Genomic DNA, 18899 nt, shown 5'->3' with positions numbered 1-18899 from the left:
CACCTATACCTCTGATGAATACTGATGCAAAAATCCTCAACAAAATATTTCACTGTTACTGGGATGGAAAAACTAAAAAGTTTGATTGGAAGATTAGTAGTTAAATTTTGAACATGTTAAGTTTGAGATGAATATTAGGCATACAAATGGAAATGTTGGCAACTGAATGTACAAGTCTGGTAGTCAGAGGAGAGGGCCAAGCTAGAGATAAAGGTTTTCAAGTAAAGATGGTATTAGAGCCTCAAGAGTATAAGATCATCAAGAGAAATGAGTCTAGATAGAAAAAACATGAGGTTTTAGGACTGAGCTCTAGGGCACTCCAGTTTTTAGAGATCAAAAAAAAAAGAGGAGAAACCAACAGAGAAAACTAGAAGGAATAGTTAGAAGTAGGAGGAAAGCCTGAAGGGTATGATATACTGGAGGCCAAATAACGTATTTCCAGAAAAGTTAAATGATTATTTATGTCAATACTGTATAAATTATGTATTGATGACACATTCAATTTAATACATATGTACCAATTTTGGAATAATTTTAACATCTATATTCACCAAGGGATATTGGATAAAAATTTTATTGATAATCAGGACTTATTTACTTCATTTTAAAGTATATCAGGGATCCCTGGGTGGCGCAGCGGTTTGGCGCCTGCCTTTGGCCCAGGGCGCAATCCTGGAGACCGGGATCAAGTCCCACGTCGGGCTCCCGGTGCATGGAGCCTGCTTCTCCCTCTGCCTCTCTCTCTCTCTCTGTGTGACTATCATAAATTAAAAAAAATAAAAAGTATATCAAATATTGTTGAAGAATATATTATACATATGTATATATGTTTTAAAATTTTTTTTAAGATTTTATTTATTTATTCATGAGAGACACAGAGAGAGGGAGAGAGAGAGAGGCAGAGACACAGGCAGAGAGAGAAGCAGGCTCCGTGCCGGGAGCCCGACGTGGGACTCGATCCCGGTACTCCAGGATGGCGCCCTGGGCCGAAGGCAGGTGCTAAACCGCTGAGCCACCCAGAGATCCCCAATTCAGAACCCTTTTGGATTGCAAAGTCTCTTTTAGCCGTGTCAGGCATTCTGACTAACATCATCCGGAAAATATGGAGTCAAAAGCATGGACATATTCTTTGTTCTCACTGTAGCAAAATTTGTGTCAGCAAAGAAGTTGGAGGATATTTTCTTTCTGCCACTTCAACACTTACTGAAAATAAGATCTTTCTGCTTCTAAGCCATTGTATGCTGGAAGATATGATTACACTGGTAGTTCTATCTGTTCTCAGGTTTTATGTTACTCATCAAATGTCAAAATGAAAAGCTGATTTCTTTAAAAATGAATATAAAGTTCCAAAAATAAATAAAATATGTAAAGAACATTCAATTAATATATTTTTGCTAGAGTAATGTAGATTTATATATTAAATATACCCCAATACGATCATTAATCAGCAACATGTTCTACATAATGCTTCTGGTAAAGATCACTTTTCCTTAATAAGAATTGTCCATTTTAATGGTTCTGTGGCATTCTTATTATGTCTCCTCATATTCTTTCTTTGAGATATATAAAACATACATGATTTTCTTAAATACATAAATGTTTTTTTTAAAAACACTTATTTTCATTATTTCTCTAAAAGTCTGAAGTTACTCACATCTCTTCTTACAATCCTAAAAAATAGGCCAGGACAGGAGATTTTACTTCAAAAGTACTGTTTATCTCCAGATCAGAGAAAGAAAAGAGAAAGGTAAAAAATGAAAAGTCAAAGAAGAGCACGTTTTGCCAGTGGAACCCCCATCTAGCTAAATAGTCTCATCTTTTGCTTCAAAATCCAGCTTTGCTTAATGAAGTACTGCAGTTCACTATAAGGCCTGCAGTCCATGCCCACCCACATCCCCTGCTTTATTTCTGACCTCCAGAGATAGAAGGATCTCCACAATTTTCAGGCTCAGTTTTAGGTGACAAAAAGACAAAACAGAATTAGGGAAGTATATATCCCATGAGCACAAAGGCACATACTGTACAATATCCCATTTAACCTCACACACACACAAGGTAGCTCTCATTTTCGTTACTATATTCCTGATATTTCTTGAAGTCTAATTCACCTGCTTTACTCCCAATCCTACCTCAGTTACTGATTGGATAAAACTTCTTTCCAGTTTTATTGAGATATTATTGAATATAACCGTGCATTGGTTAAAGTGTAGGATATAACGATTTGATGTATATATATCCTGCAGGATGAAAACTCTTCTCTCTAAGTTGCCAATTCTCTACTTCAAAAAGGAGACCACAACCACTGGAATCTCATATTATCTTGTGATTAGAGTCAGGGAAGCTAGAGTAATTAATATCCTGGTTAGTATCTTTGAGAGTGGACTTTCAAAATATTTCATTACTAAGTTTGAATCAACCTTAGAAATGTCCTGCACCTAAGTAGTGGCTAGTAGCTGTGACTGTCACTTCTCAGATGAAGCAGAGGCTTTATTATGGATAGACTATTCGTGTTTTATAACAATAGAGAATTTCCTAAAACAGGTAGCAAGTTCTAAAAAGAACTATTGTAGAAAGAAGAGTAATTTCATGACTTCCTACAGTTAAATCAAATAGATTTTCTGGGTTTCCATGTAAGACTCAAATGTCTGTGATGACCTGTGCCATAGAATAAAGTACATGAGTCTCATCCAAAGATCATTTCTGAGCAAGTAAATTATTTAATGAATCAAATTTACAACCTGCCCTTAGCCACCATGGGAGATAGTCTATGTCTTAATTTTACTCAATTTAATGTTACTATACATTCTCTTTGTTTTGTTCTCTTCATGGCATCTCGTTGTATCATATGCAGTTTTAGAGGCCACTTCAAGTATTTTTTAAAACAGCGTAAGATATAAAATTAACTCCCCGGGATCGAGTCCCCCTCGTCGGGCTCCCTGCATGGAGCCTGCCTCTCCCTCTGCCTGTGTCTCTGCCTCTCTCTCTCTCTCTCTCCCTGTTTCTCATTAATAAATAAATAAAAATCTTTAAAAAAAAAAAGATATAAAATTAACTCATTTTAAAAAATCATTTAAAAACCTTAGGTCCCGGTCAGCCCCAGTAGCACAGCGGTTTAGCGCCGCCTGCAGCCCGGGGTGTGATCCTGGAGACCGGGAATCGAGTCCCACATCAGGCTTCCTGCGTGGAGCCTGCTTCTCCCTCTGCCTGTGTCTCTGCCTCTCTCGCTCTCTCTGAATGAATAAATAAATAAATCTTTAAAAATAAAATAAAATAAAAACCTTAGGTCCCAATAATTCAAATTATAAGTCTGTCCAAATATGCACCTGTGAGTACAAGTTACAGTCATTTATTGACTAAATATGTTCTAAGTGCCTACCATGTGTCAGGCACTGTTCTGGGTGCTAGGGGAAACAATGGTGAATAGTATGTCATTCAGAGGTAAGGATTGTGGGAAAAATAAAGCAGGAAAGGGGAAAAGGAATGCCAAGGGGAATGCGAAAGGAATGCCAACTTTGTGATAAAGTTACAATTTTAAATAAGATGGTCAGAGAAGGCCCACCTTACTGACATGACAAATCATAACTGGAAGGATCTGAAGATGGGGGATCAAACCACACGGATACCTAAGGAAAGAGCATCCCAGGCACAGGGAATATCAAGCACAAAATTCCCAAGACAGATGAGAGCTCTGCATTTCTGAGGATCAGCTAGGAGACCAGAGTGACTGGGGCTGACTGTCGGATGATTCAGAGATGAAGGGAAAGCAAAGGCAGATCAGGTAAGGCCCTGGAGACCATCATAAGGACTTTGGCTTATAAACAGAATGAGATGAGAAGCAACTGGAAGGTTCTAAAGAGAAGTTACATAACTTAGAAGAACGTAAGTACCTGAAATGTCTAAATGAAAAGAGTGGTAACTGTGGGAAGCATTAATCTGCAAATATTTATTGAGTCCATATTATTTACTAGGATTTTCCTAAGCACTGGGCATATAGTGCTAAATAAAACACACGTCAGTCCAAGCTTTAGTCTTGTGGGTGAGAATATTAACAAATGACTAAGCAAATAATTACAACTATACTGCATATGAGAAGAATTGGGTGATTGTGGAAAGAAAATTGAGGGAGGGAGGTCTAATCTGGTCTGGGCAATAGGGGAAGGCTTCTTCGAAGAAAAAATATTGAAAGTAAAATTGGAAAAGTACGTAGGAGTGAGTTAAGTGAAGAGGGATGAGAGGGGGCAGCCCGGTGGCACAGCGGTTTGGCGCTGCCTGCAGCCTGGGGTGTGATCCTGGAGACTGGGGATCGAGTCCCACATTGGGCTCCCTGCATGGAGCCTGCTTCTCCCTCTGCCTGTGTCTCTGCCTCTCTCTCTGTGTGTGTCTATGAATAAATAAATAAAATCTTAAAAAAAAAAAAAAAGAGGGATGAGAGGGACAAGAACACTTCAAGCAGAAAGTGCCTGCAAAAATCCCTGAAGGAAAAAAAAATAGGCATATTTAGAGAATTGAAGACTACTGAGGCTGGAGCTAAGTAGGCAAAGAAGAATGTCTAAAGAGTTCGGGTTGAATTCTAAGGGCAATAAGAAACCAACAGTTTAAAGCAGGAGCCCAAGAAGATGAGAATTATATTTTTTAAAGATGACTCTAAAGCAATGAGCTTAGAGGAGGGAGTGAGTACAGGAGGCCAGTTGGCAGCTATTGAAGAAGTGCAGGCAAAAATAATGCTAGTGTAAATAAGAGTAGCGGATGTGAAAATAGAAAGTCATGGATAGCTTGAAAGATACTTAGGAGGTAGAAAAGACAGAATTTGATGGATGGATTATATCACAGAATTGAGAATGAAGTCAATAATAGCTGAGGTTGCCTAACTACTCTTCTTAACCCTTTTGGTAGACAGATCCTATCTTCTTCACTGAGATAAGATATCAGTGTGGTTCCTTTTGGGGGGAGGAACAAGAAAAAAGCTGATCATATATGCTGATAAGGCCTTATGCCATCATTGCCAATTGTCATGCACAAAAGAGCCTCAGTTTGCACAATTTATGCAATTTGTTCTGGTTCCACCAATAAATGCAACTTGGCTATGGCTGTTAGAAAAATGAAGCAGCTGGATTCTACATCTTAAATCTTCTGGTATATTCATGTTGCTAGTACTATATAGATTTAGATAATCTCTGTAAGCAGGGAACATCAATATTTTCTATAGCATTCCATCAAAGCTTATGTAAGTAATCCCAAGGCACCAAATACAAATTTTCAGTACACTACAGCACTGAAGAATTAGTTCTTTACCATTGAATTGGAATGTATAACCCCTAGAAGTAGCCATTCCCTATCATTTATGGATACTATAAAAGCCACTTATTCCTAACCAATGCTATCACCAAAAAGGTAGATATCTTTTTTTTAGGAAAGCAGTTGAGTAAGTTAGTATCAATGACTTATTTATCTTAAATCATTAAACATAAATTCAGTTACTTAGAGAAAGAAAATACTTTCTCTTCTAGAGACCATTAAACTCCTAGTCATGCTAACTATATTCTCTATAGCCATGTTCCACAGAGTCCTCAAATATTGCTAAACTAAATGAGAGTTGTTGGGTTTTTTTCCCATTAGGTCAGAGAGATAAAAGCAAAAAAAAATTTTAAAGGAAAAACATTTGATATAATCTTTCTACTAGTATGAGGTTGAACCAACGTTACCTGCTTTAATAGTCTGGGTGTCAAAGTGAATAGTATTAGGGTACTAAATAAAATACCCAGAGGCCTAGGGGCCTTCTCTGTGTAAGAAATTTAAAATCTCATTAACTAGACCAAAAGTCAAACTGATATTAACTGTCAATTCCTTTGTCACAAGTAGTAGTGGTATGAAGTGAAAAGAAAGTCTCCTAAGAACCCAAATGCGAAGGAAAGCATTAGTGCTAAAATAATACACCTGGATCAGCGACTGCAACTGATAGGGGAAAAAAATGCACTTTATTTAATGACACAAATACAAACACACACACACACTCACACACACATATAACTGAAACATACTTACTCTTACCACGTTGGATGCTGCGGTGTAAAATGTTCTGCTCTATGCTCCTTCATTTAAAAAAAAATGCAGGTCACAACTTAGTAAACAAATGTTGTAAGCCATAAGTACAATTACAATATTTAACTGCTCTAGAGCATTATAAATGCTAACTTAAAATATTAGAGAAATGTACAGTCTTCTTCCTTCTTAGGATCAGTCCACAAGAGTACTCCCTGTATTCAGAGAAAACAAAAATTAACACAGCCTTGTTCCCATGTATCCAACCTGGATACATTGCCTCCTTTCAGTGTGCTTACACCATCTACCTTGCCAGGCCCAAGAACTGAAGGCATAAAGTGTAACAGGACTCTATGTCTATACTACACATTTTACAGAAAAGGCCTTTTTATATATATTATTTCTTTTGACCCTCACAACAACCCTGTGAGGTAGGCAGGGGAATAAGACTAGATTTACTTTACAGATGAAATTAAGGTCCAGAGAGGTTATGTGACTTTCCCAGGCAGATAAGAACCATTAACTTTTAACTTTTAGGTGGAAGGTTCTTTTCTCTAAACCACTCATGGTATAACTTGATCAATTCATTCTCATTTCTTATTGTTGATTCAAGTTTTTATAGGATACAGCAAAATACCTGACTGTAAACTCATCACACCAAGTTTATGCTTCTCTACTGATGAAAACTTATGGCCACAGGACATACATTCTTTTGGCAGGCACTGTTTCTTTGGCTCCAATCTAAAAGAACATAAGCAATATGAAAGACCCTAAGGCCAAGGAAACTGAAGAGAAATCAGAGGAAAGAATATAAAATGGAATCTATTTAGTGGATTTTAGTCCCTGTAAGCTTTTACTTTTGTGAGAGCGTTCAATGGAGAGCTTTAATGCAGATGAGACTTGAGGCTTTTGAAGAGGATCTAAGTCTTGATGAAGTTATTCAAACTCAATCTTGAATGCATAATGGTGGTAGGCCTCAGGGTCTTCAAAAACTTGTACTTGATGCTTTAAAACAAAAGAAAACACACAAAAAAATTCTACCAGCAAGTCTAATAAAATATTTTAAGGGTTTTGAAAAGCTTTAACTCTTTGGCCAATAATTAATCAGACTACCAGATACTATGCTAAAAGAATAGAAAGGGAAAACCAAAATGAAATAAAGAAAAAGGAAACAAAGACTTTAAAAGATAGATGTATGGAATGGCTTAATATGTTTATTGGCTTATCTATTTGATTAATATTCACTTTAAATGGCAGAATTTAAACTTCTTACAAAACCATCTTGGACTATAATCAGAGAAACTGATTTAATGATAATTTCCTGAATCTCTCTGGTCACTATCCATGATATTCGATTGCCTTAAAGGGCTTTCAATCTTTGAAGGCATGGCCAAATAGTTGTTGGAAGAGACAGCATAAAATAAAGTTGACTTTGTGGGTTAGAGAAAGAAATTGAACTAGGAATAGTATGGTTTGAAAATATTTAGCAAGGGAGAAAAGTCAACAAAGCCTCACAATGGAAAAATCAGACCACTTTGCAGGTTTTTATGAAATATATATAATAAATCTGTCTACTTTTGAGCTCATTCTGACTCATTTCTTTTTATTTTATGTACTCCTATAAACATTTCTTCCAAGAAAACTTTAAATTTTTTAAAATTAACAATAATGGGGCACCTGGGTAGCTCAGTCGGTTGGGAGACCAACTATTGCTTTTAGCTCAGGTTGTGATCTCATGGGTCCTGAGACTGAGCTCACATTGGGCTCTGTGCTCAGTGGGAAGTATGCTTGGGGATTCTCTTCCTCTGCCTCTCCCCCTACTCATACTATCTCTCTCTAAAAAAATAAAATAAATCTTTTAAAAAATTAAAAATAATAGCAACTAATATGTACTGCATTTATACTTTGTGCTGGGTACCACTCTAAGCATTTTATGTAGATTACATAATCCTCACAACAAAATGTGGAATCTGATATTATTATCCTCAATTTACAAGAGAAGAAACTGAAGCACATAGAAATTAAGAAATTCTGAGAATTTACCCGGCTAGTAAATAGTAGAATGAGGATTCAAACTTAGGCCCTTTGGCTCCAGAATACCAACCTCTGCCCACTATTCTACAAAACTGGTATCAATGCAACAAAATTGACCATGACTAAGGCTGTCTTCAAATCAGCATTGTGCCATGTCCCAGTCTTTCACTGCATATTCTGATTAGAAAGTATAGTGACTAATTTAACTTTCCAAACAAAAGTAACGTAGAATCAGTTTCAGCAGTCACTACTCAGAAGTACCATCCTGCAGGACTGTTAAAGGAGTTTAATATAAAGCATGCCACTAAAATATTAACAGCGGTAGGGGACTATAGGTAACTATTTCTCTTTGGTGATATATAAGTGTATATTTTATATGTTTCTACATTCTATTTTTTGTCAAGTGGACATGGATCACTTGTATAATAAAAAAAGGTTGCTTGGGCAGCCCTGGTGGCGCAGCGGTTTAGAGCCGCCTGCAGCCCGGGGTGTGATCCTGGAGACCCAGGATCGAGTCCCACATCGGGCTTCCTGCATGGAGCCTGCTTCTCCCTCTGCCTGTGTCTCTGCCTCTCTCTTCGCTCTCTCTGAATGAATAAAGAAATAAAAAAATGAAAAAATTAAATAAATAAAAATAAACAAGTCTTGCTTCATCTCAGTTAAGATTGTTTAAAAAAAAAAAAGGTTGCTTAAGCATGCCAACGCCACTATTAGCATTAATATATATTAAACTTACACTAGCATTTGGCCTACTCACAATTTGCTGCTTCTAGTATACTGTGGAGTTAGATACCAGTTAATTACGCTTATTAGAACTATCTTTTTAAAAAAGTCAATAAACAGAGTAAGGACCTAAGAAAAAGCATATGGGTTTTGTGTCTTATACTTTAGGAACTTGGGTAATTTTTAAATTTACTTCCTGGTTATAGGTTAAGTTGAGGTTGGTGGATAAATGATGAGTGGGCAAGTTAGCTATCAATATTTAAAGACAGGGGTAACAGAATGTGTACTCATAATACTTCATTACAATATAAAAAAATTTTAGAATTTGAAAGGAACTTTTACAATAATCTAGTACAATCTCTTACACAATGAGAAATCCTCTCTACAACATTCCTGATGTTCAAACCCTGCTTAAGCACCCCTAATGACCCAAAGTTCACTGCCTCTGGACATAACCTGTGCCCCTGCTGACTAGTTCTATACCTTCTCTCATTTGGCCTCAAATAAAAGACAACATGTGTGCTTCCTACAGTTTTCCCAACTCTTCCAAAGTCTTGTTTTCTGAACAAAATGGTTCCAGTCCTCAGTCTATATCATCACAGTTATCCTTTTACATAATCACAAAACTGGTTAAAAAGGGTTATCTTATTCTTTGAGGTTTATCTAATAATCAAATCAGTTTTTGTAGAATAATGCTTTATTAGTTAATTGATCTAATTCATCCATCTTGGTCATACACCACTGGAAAATTAGGAAAGACTTGTGGTCCTAGCTCAAATTCAAATTGAAGAGCAATACATTTTTTGAGTTCTCCCTTCTTTTCTCCTCCCCTCCCCCCAAAATACCATAGAACAGCATCTTAAAAGGTACCCTCAACCATAATCTGATGTGTTTGTTACATTTTAATTTTCTCTCAGGCTTTTATCTAACTTCCTATCACTTGAACCTGTGAATGATCTTAAAACACCCAAAATTCCCTAAGCTGCTCTCATAATCATGAATTAGACCATGACAGTCCCACCTCTAAGGTCTCAAAATTCTGACTTTTTTTTCCTCCTGTGCTAATTGGTTAACTTCCTATCTGGAACTTTTGGTTTTCCAGAAAATTTTATATATATTATGTATAAAACTATATATATATAAAAATATATATATATACACATATATATATACACACACATATATATATGCACACACGTTTTATAAATACATATTTACATGCATAGACACATACACATATATATGTATCTTCCCCAACTCTTTGTTACATGCAACTTTTATGTTTATGTGCTTATTTATCTCTGTATGTTACCTTTACCATATTCATCTTGACTCTTGAAAATATAATCTACCCTTGGATTCATTGCTTACTATTCATTCTCTCAGCAAGAAAAAGGTGTCCCACTCTAGGCATCCTGCCCAGTGATTACCACTTTGTGGCTTGTAGTGATTAATCCCAAGGATCTTGAGGAGCAAAGCATCACTTAACTTAAATGATTATATACAAAATACTCTGCCAAAATATATATGTAACCCCAGGCATACCATAATCTGTTCTATTCCATTACTCAGCTCCCAGGTAAGTGACCTTAATTTTGATTTTAACAAGATATACAATCAGTGGTATTATAAAGGTATGTATCTTACAAAGCTTATTCTCAAGGAAGTTTCAAATAAAAATCCCATTACTAATGAATGAAGATTACTATATCTTTAAATTTCTTGTATTCTTATATTTACCTATTATATTATTCCAAATTTCTGACAACAAAAATGTGGAAAGGCAAAGACAGCTAGAGAAGTAAAAACCACAAGAAATTTTTGCTGAGTCCCATGGCAAATAATCAGCTACTTCAAGTATTATCCTCAATCCAGAATGAGATTATACATATATATCTAAAGAATCTTACTGGTTTGCTGATTTTGCTAACAAAGAGAATAAGCCATTCTTTGAAATGCGTTAAGCCAGCTCTAAACATCAAGAACAAAGTGAAAAAATAACTAAGACTTATTTAAAGAGTCCCTCAATAGCAATTCAAATAAAACAAAGTCCATCACTTTCAGTAATACTGAGAGGCTCAGAAGGACCATGCCAACACAATATAAACCTAGCTTGCAAACAAAGATAATATCCATATTACCTGGGGAGGCCAATAACATGCTACAATTACATAGGAGTATTAAATTCAGAAGCACTAAGCACTTAGTTTATTCATAAGAATAATAATCTAATGTCAAGGTTAAAAACCTATTATAATGTCCCCAAACCTCCCATGCAGCTCTGACAAAAACTTCACTCACTTACATAACCCCATTCCCACTGAATAGTGCAAATAATTCTAAGGACAAATGTCCTAAGGAAGCGTTGTAGGCTCTCATAATTCTTAAATTAGCTTAAAGCCTTGTCATTTAATGTTTCCCAGTATTATAAAAACATGTTCATAGTTAAAAAGTCCATCCACCAGAAAGAGTACATAGAAAAAATATGAGTCATCTTCCCATTAGAGACCTATAGTCTCACTGACCAGGGGTACCTATCTATAGTTCCTCACACAGATTCTGAGGAAATTTTGCATGTACATATAAAACCTTTTAAAAACACAAATGGAAACACACTATACATATAATTCTACTGTTTTTCTCAGTTAACAATATATCAGAGATTTTACCACACCTTTGCCGATGGATTTGCTTCATTCTTTCTAAGAGGTACAAAGTACTACATTGCATAAAGGCACTTATTTAACCAGACCTTCACTGAGGGATGTTTAGGTTATCCCTAGTTTGTTTGTTTCTTATTTTTAAATAATATGGCAATGGTATCTTATATACAAATTTTTGTGTGTGGCCACAAATATATCTGAAAGAATTCCCTGAAGTGCTGACTGGTTTTGGAATTGAGCAGATTCTAAACAAGAAGCCATTGTCTCTACAAAGGAGACTAAGAAAAACTATAAGAATTAATGCTTAGTGATTAAAAGGTGCCAAACAATATCACAAAGTTAGAAGTTAAAGATCTGAAAGTTAACAAACTCCTAAGATAAAATAGGAAAAAAAAAAGAGAGAGAGAGAGAAATTTCCCGAGGACAGAAAGATAAAGGGGCTGGAGAATGAATCCTGTAATTTTTTAAAAGAAAAGAAAGGAAGATAGCATAAATAAAGCAAGATAAAAGGAGGAAGAAGCCATTTTTTAAACTTCATTTCTTGCTTTAACCTAACATATAAAGTAAAACTGGCCAGAAGATTTTACACATATATTATCCCAGAGCCAAACTTGGATAATAAAATGACTTAAAGAACTATCTGGAGCCCTGTTCCTACAGGGGTATCCACACGTTGATATATTCTACCCGGGTATGGAGTGGTGTTGCAAGAAGATCTCTTACAGAAAGAGGCAGAACGGTGATCTTCCAGGAGTAACATAACTTGTCAATCTCCTCAACTTCTCATCAATTTTACAGAGAAATAGTTATAATTACCTCGTATATACAGAACAAACCTTTTTGGAAGGTCCAGATTAAAACATAATTTGAAGATTCATTCTGTATTTTTCAATCACAATCCTACAATTTCCTAGACCAATCCAAGGCTGTTCTATTTCTCACCTAACATAAAACATAGTCAACAACTTACCTTTCCCAAAGTGCTAGGATTTGTATGCCACAACATAAACTGATTCATGTTTTTGTCCATTAATGATCCGTGGATTTCTTTAAATGAAGTCCATGTTAGAGTCCATAGATATCAGTGTTCTGCAAAACTGAAAACCTCAAGAATGTCAATGCACATATCTAAGTTACACTTGGATACTAACTTATTATGAATAATAGTTATAATAGTTACTATTATGAATATAGACATTTAGATATGCAAAATTAGTGGATATGACATTGAACAGCAGAATGAGGTAGCAGAAATATAACTTATTTTTAAGTAAGACATTAACAGAATCTGGAAGATCTCAAAACACTGTTTTGTACCATATTTATATGTATTCTAAAGGTGGCACTATAGTAAGAGCATGTAAACATGGGAATGATTTGAATACCAACACTTTCCAGAAATTGAGAAAACAAATTTTAAAGGCAGGCAAACTTTTAAAATTTAAGTGATTACAATGATGTATTTACATGCCTAACTTTCTGGGTTTTTTTCAAACTATCTTTTTAAATTTCTTGGATTTTTCATCTTTAAAGATTTTATTTTTAAGCAATTTCTACAGCCAATGCAGGGCTCGAACCCACAACCCCGAGATCACAAGTCGAATGCTCCACAGAATGAGCCAGCCAGGTGCCCCTTGCATTTTTAAATCTAAAAATGCTTACTAGTTTATTCTTTGTAAAAACAAACAAACAAAGGCACAAATTCGGATTTTCCTACTCCATTATATCCACTCTAAAAAAGATTCTAGAACCTCTTAGGAGCTACTATCTCATTAGATAGCACAAAGCCCATACACAAAATCACTGCATCCAGATAATGATTCATGCCCAGATCCCATTACACAGCCTGATGTGTCTGTCGTTTGCACTTTTTTCCACTTGACAATCAAAACCAATCTGGTTACAGCACCTGTCCTTTAGGTCTATGCCCACTCTTCATCACATTTAAGACACCTAAACAAGTATTTTATAAAGGAGACAATTTAATCTTCAAGGATTCATTCTTTTGGAGGCCTCCAACAAGTCTGTGTAAGGAGTTTATGTTATGTGAACACACCAGGTGAAACCTCTGACTGGATTTTTATAAATTAATATTTTCATCTTTGTTATGAAATCATTCTTATTTACCTCTCAAATGTAAGAAGTACCCCGACATAAGAAAACATGAAGGAAATAGAAAGTCAGTTCATATTGCTGGAAAGAAAGCGCTCAGAACACTAATTAGAAGCTCGGTGCTAAACCGCAGCTTATCATTCCTCCCCATCATTACCTGGAAGTTCTTCCCAGAAAAGTAAAGGAATCTGAAAGATGCTGAATTAATAGCCTTATCCTCTACCCTCACCATCGAAAAGTATGAAGGCAAATTTCTAAATTTCAATAACCTCATAGAACAACAGCAATGCCTGCATCTGTACTCCCTCAGCATCCTCACACATCACTGGTTAGCAGATTAAGTTGAAGTCACTTCTACAGTCAGGTAGGGATCCTGAAGTTCGGGAGAAGTTCTCCTTGCTGAGCGAGAATCTGGTCCGTACGTTCATATTAAATAATTTATTCACTCGACAACATCTAAAGAATCCCTAATAGTGAGTAGTGGCAAGGCACTGTCCTGGATTAAGAGATGAAGTACCTGTCCCCCTGTTGGCAGAACAGAAGCGGGGGGCGGGGGGACGGTCGGAGTAAGTAAGTAATGAACTCTAGGTCGGCTCGTCTCAATGCCCAGGGTCCACTTCTCACCCTAAAGCGCCAAGGCTCAGGAGCCCACGACTCCCGGCCGTGACCGATTCCTGGAAATCCCAACCTGTGTTTCCTCGACGACCTCGGTCCTCACGACCCCGTTCCCAAAGTTCCTCGTACCCCTCGCTCCCCAGGGAATCCCACGCCAAGGAGTCTTTCCTCCAGCCTAATGCGAGACCCACCTCTCCCTGCACGAGCTACCTGGGCCACCAACAACAACTTTCACCCTTGACCCGGTCCAAGTTGGCCCGACCGTTACCTGCCCGCGATGCAAGGCTCCAGGATGACCACAGACGCTCCGCCCCGCCCCTCGCGACGCCCTCCACCACCAGGTACCGCCTCCAGGGCGTAACTTCCTGTGCATCACTTCCGGCCCGAAATTCCGCTTGGTCCGGTAGTCCCACCCTAGCGTCCGCCTCTTGCTAGTGACGTCACTTCCGGCCTCTTCCTCGGTTTCCCCGGGATGCCGGCGAGCTACAGATCTCTCTCCCGGGTTCTTTTCCCCCCGCTGTTGTCCTTAATGGCTGTGTAGTCCACCTTGGAAGAGTTTTTTGTTTTTTGTTTTTCAAGCTGGTTTGCCAGGTCTGCAGTCACTTGCCTGTGCTCCCTCTGTGTCGAACACAAGGTGGTTGTGATTTTTCCGATTTTTTTTTTTTTTTTTCTGGTCAGTGGAGAGCTCCGGAGCACATCTGAGGTGGTGATGTCTAGTCTGGAATGGTGCTGCTTCTCACTTGTAAGGATGTTACCTTGGCAGGTTACTTAGCCTCTCTCTGCCCGTTTCTTTGTGAAACAGATGGTACTAGTGCTCAGAACACAGGGCTGGCGTGGGCGTGCTTGAGATAATGCATGGAAAGCCCAGGCGCAATGAGTCGCTCGATGACTGTTAACGATTCCAAGCGCTGTCTTCTTTCCTGTTGTAACTGGTAAGTGGTTAGGAAAAGCTGGTACCAGTTTTCCTATGTGTTGTATCCTCAGCTTTCAATCAAAAGATTGATGGTACTTGGTACTTTTCCTCTGAAGGGTGAGCTCCTCCAAAGATGGACTATTGTGCTTGAAGTCCACTTACCTGCTTGGTTATTGTGCTAGCAGGACGAATACCACCCAGGCTCTGCTCTCAAAAACACGGAGATAATAAATGATGGAAGGAAGAAAGCTAACCTAGGAAAACAAAACAAAAAACAGAAGACCAGTGGAACCGAAGGTTTATCCTTACCACAAAAACGTTTATCCTTACAACAAAAACATTTCACAGAATATTAGAAGTGAAAAGAACTTTAGAGAGAACAATGTTAGTTAAGCTCTTGATGATACAAGCAAGTAAGGAAAATTGGATCCAGAGAAGCAACGAACTGAAAGTCACACAATTAGTGTCAGGGCTAGGAGGGGACATGAAGTCTTGAAATGCTCACTACCTCCCGCCATTCCCAAAATCTGCTGCAGAGTGTTAATAAGGTAAAAGCAAATTCACTTTCAAGACCTTCACTGTCAAGTGAAAAGGACTAGGAAAATCCCTGTCCAGGAGAGACCGGAGCAAGGTAACCAACCTAGCAGATGCCACAGGATTCTGATGACTGTTTGAATGTTCTGGTGTGGCACTGCTGAGTTCACTTAAAATAGAGTTAGCTCCCTCTCCCCTGGTGAACGTTTTATACTTACCCAGAACTGAGGGGTTAAGTATCACCTCCTGTGAGTGAGCCCTCTCTTCTGTTTTAAATGGCTGGACCAGAATAAGTAACTGCTCCAAGCAGTAACCAAAGGTAGAAAGATTGAGTGCATTGCAATGCCATGACACAATCTTAGTTAGGCCAATCTATTGCAAGCAATTTCTCTTAAATATTCTTTCAGTCTTTGTTCTAGGACTATGACAAAGCTAGCATAGATATTAGTATTATTATTGAAATACTGGTAATAAGTATGTGTTCCAAATAATCAGGTAATTCCATGAACCCATTGAATAATGTAGTTGGGATAGATACAATTTAAGTCTTCTTCCAACTCTATCATTAAAAAGGATCAATGACATTTTTAATGACTATGAACCATAAAAATTAATCTGCTGAAGTTACAGAGTTAGCTAGTGGCAGTCGGTAGAGAACTGACTAGAATCTAGAATGACTAGGATCTAGGACTGACTAGTTCTGGAATCTCAGCCTCCTAATTCCATTCATTCATTGTTCATTCATTCAGGAGAGTCACTACGCTCGGGCATTGGGTATACAAAGATGAATAAGATAGGGGTGCCTGGGTAGCTCGGTTGGTTGAGCATCTGACTCTTGATTTCTGCTCAGATCATGATCTCAAGCAGGGTCATGAGATCGAGCCCTGCTTCAGGCTCTGTGCACAGTGGGGAGTCTGCTTGAGATCCCCCGTTCCCCCAGACATATGCTCGTGCGCACGCTCTCTCTCTCTCTCTCTCTGAAATAAATAAATAAATATTTTTTAAAAAGATGACTGAGATAATCTGCTTTTGAGGAACTTCCTATTTGGTGAAGGAGACAGAACTTTTAAAAGATTTCATTTTTAACATGGAGATGGAACTTACAATCCCAAGATCAATAGTCTCATGCTCTACTGACTGAGCCAGCCAGCTGCGCCATGGAGGCAGAACTTTTAAGGGAAAAATAATTCAGTGTTAATATTATCATAGATCCATCTAGTTCCTCCTTTTAATCAATGTACTTTTCCCCCTTTGACTCCAAAATATCATAACTTGACAAAAATAAATACTAAAAATAATTTCTAATCATATTTAAAATCATTCGAACCACATTTTTAAGAGTCTGAAACAATCAGAATTTACATTAATCTTTATATAGGTCTTAGAATCAGCATTTGGGTTATATGCCTACCTCTGCTGTTAACTAGCCATGTGACATTAGACAAATCACCTCAATTTCCTCTTTTAAGTCCTTTCTGCAGTAAATCTTGTCTTTTTCTGTGTAGTAGAAAACAATGCATATTTCCCACTGTAACCACTAGATGACGCACTTTCTTTTCCTCCCTCTCCTTCACCCCCTTCCTTCCTTCCTTTCCTTCTCTTCCATTCTCTCCATACCTCCCTCTTTTTCTTCCCTCCCTCCTCCCTCCTTCTTTTCTCTCCCTCTCCCTCCTTCCCTCTCTCTCTCTCTCTCTCTCTGTCTCTCTCTCTTTGCTTTCCTGTTAATTCACCTGACAAAGACATCATTACACCACCTTTGGAACGACCACCAATATGGATAGCCACTGTGCATACTAAGGCTCAAAGATGACAGAACTAAAATGTTTGTTGGATGAGTGAAAGAATGAATGGATTCTAGGATTCTCTCTGGCCCTTTTTATCCCTTACTACTATTACCTTTTCTTCTATTAAAATACTCTTGAAAGCTGTGGTGGTAGAAAGAGGAAGATGAGACAATATATAGGAACTGGGTTGGGAGGAGAATGCAAAAGGCACTACATTGCATCCCAAAGCAAACATCAGTGCACTGTGGTATTTATGGATGAAATCATATAATATCTGAGACTTATTTTAAAATAATATGAGAGGGCAGCCCCAGTGGCCCAGCGGTTTGGCGCCACCTTCAGCCCAGGGTGTGATCCTGGAGACCTGGGATCGAGTCCTGCGTCAGGCTCCCTGCATGGAGCCTGCTTCTCTCCCTCTGCCTGTCTCTGCCTCTCTCTCTCTCTCTCTCATGAATAAATAAATAAAAATCTAAAAATATATGAGGGAGTTCAGATAATAAAGATGGGTCATATATTGATAATGTTGAAGCTGGGTATATTTGGTTTCATTATATTCTTTTTTTTCTTTGTATGCTTGAAAATTTACACCAAGTTAAAAATAAGATAATGAGTGCATTGCCCTTTCTCTCTAGTCAAGACTAAGTTCAAACTATCCCATGGAATCTCAATTTGGATACTTTTGACTGATGTGATAGAAACCTTGTCATAGATTGTGTTTTTGAGAAGTAGACACTGATGAAGAGGGGATTTTTATTAGGAATGGACAGGAACAGGATTGGTGAGAGGAAGATGTTGAAATGCTACTCAGGTTGAAGCAATCTTCAGCCAGCTTGGGGGAGAGCTGCAGAGTGAGTGGTACCCATCAGAGAGTACCCAGGGTCGGGTTGAAAGGGCCAGCCCTTTGTACTGGATGCAGCCTGCCTCAGGAAGGGTACGACTTCAAGCGAGGTGGCCCTCTGCAGCTGAGGCGGACCCCAGAAAAGTGAACAGCTGGGGGCTGCCAGCTGGCCATACTCTTTGGAACTGTGCTTCAAGTCCATCCTTGAAGGGGAATCTGGGCAGCACTTCTTTGCATCTTCCACAAAACACAGCAGAACGTGTCTTCAATAATAGGGAATGTATTGACTTCTATAAATGGACTCTTATGGCAGGCATCAAGGTTGGTTGTTCCAGTAACTCAATGATACCATTTAGGACCAACACTTCTTTCCCTCTCCACTCTGCCTTCAGTAGCATCTGCTTCAGCTTATGGCCAGATTCCCTCAAGGTGGCAAAATGGCTGTAGCAATTCATCTCACATCTACACACTGTGCACACTCACAGAGGAGATGGACAGGCATTCGGTAATTCCAGGGCGATTCTCGGGCTGGAAAAGAGAATATATACATTTATTTCTGGGGCACCTGGGTGGCTCAGTCGGTTAAGCAACTGCCTTCGACTCAGGTCATGATCCCGGGGTCCTGGGATTGAGCCCCGTGTTGG

General features: G+C 38.2%; 1 protein-coding gene across 17 annotated transcripts in view; it reads right to left on the bottom strand.

The window, feature by feature from the left end:
* MAP3K13 (mitogen-activated protein kinase kinase kinase 13) overlaps positions 1 to 14973 on the bottom strand; it is a 169061-nt gene extending 154088 nt beyond the window's left edge. For 2 of the 17 annotated variants that reach the window (XR_013369431.1, XR_013369425.1), the window contains exons 1-4: positions 14455 to 14921; positions 12430 to 12556; positions 6677 to 7044; positions 6043 to 6089 (exon numbers count right to left, since the gene is read on the bottom strand). The gene's annotated coding sequence lies outside the window, so the exon portion shown is untranslated. Of the gene's footprint in view, positions 1 to 558; positions 758 to 1654; positions 1720 to 6034; positions 7045 to 12429; positions 12557 to 13840; positions 14177 to 14377 lie in introns of those variants that run through there. The other 15 variants (XR_013369426.1, XR_013369424.1, XM_077879959.1 and 12 more) reach the window with 14 other exon arrangements.
* Positions 14974 to 18899: the final 3926 nt, after the last annotated feature.

This window comes from Canis aureus, chromosome 31 (assembly GCF_053574225.1).
Source record: "Canis aureus isolate CA01 chromosome 31, VMU_Caureus_v.1.0, whole genome shotgun sequence".
In the NCBI taxonomy this organism is placed as follows: domain Eukaryota; kingdom Metazoa; phylum Chordata; class Mammalia; order Carnivora; family Canidae; genus Canis; species Canis aureus.
This window is presented reverse-complemented; position numbering and strand designations above follow the sequence as displayed.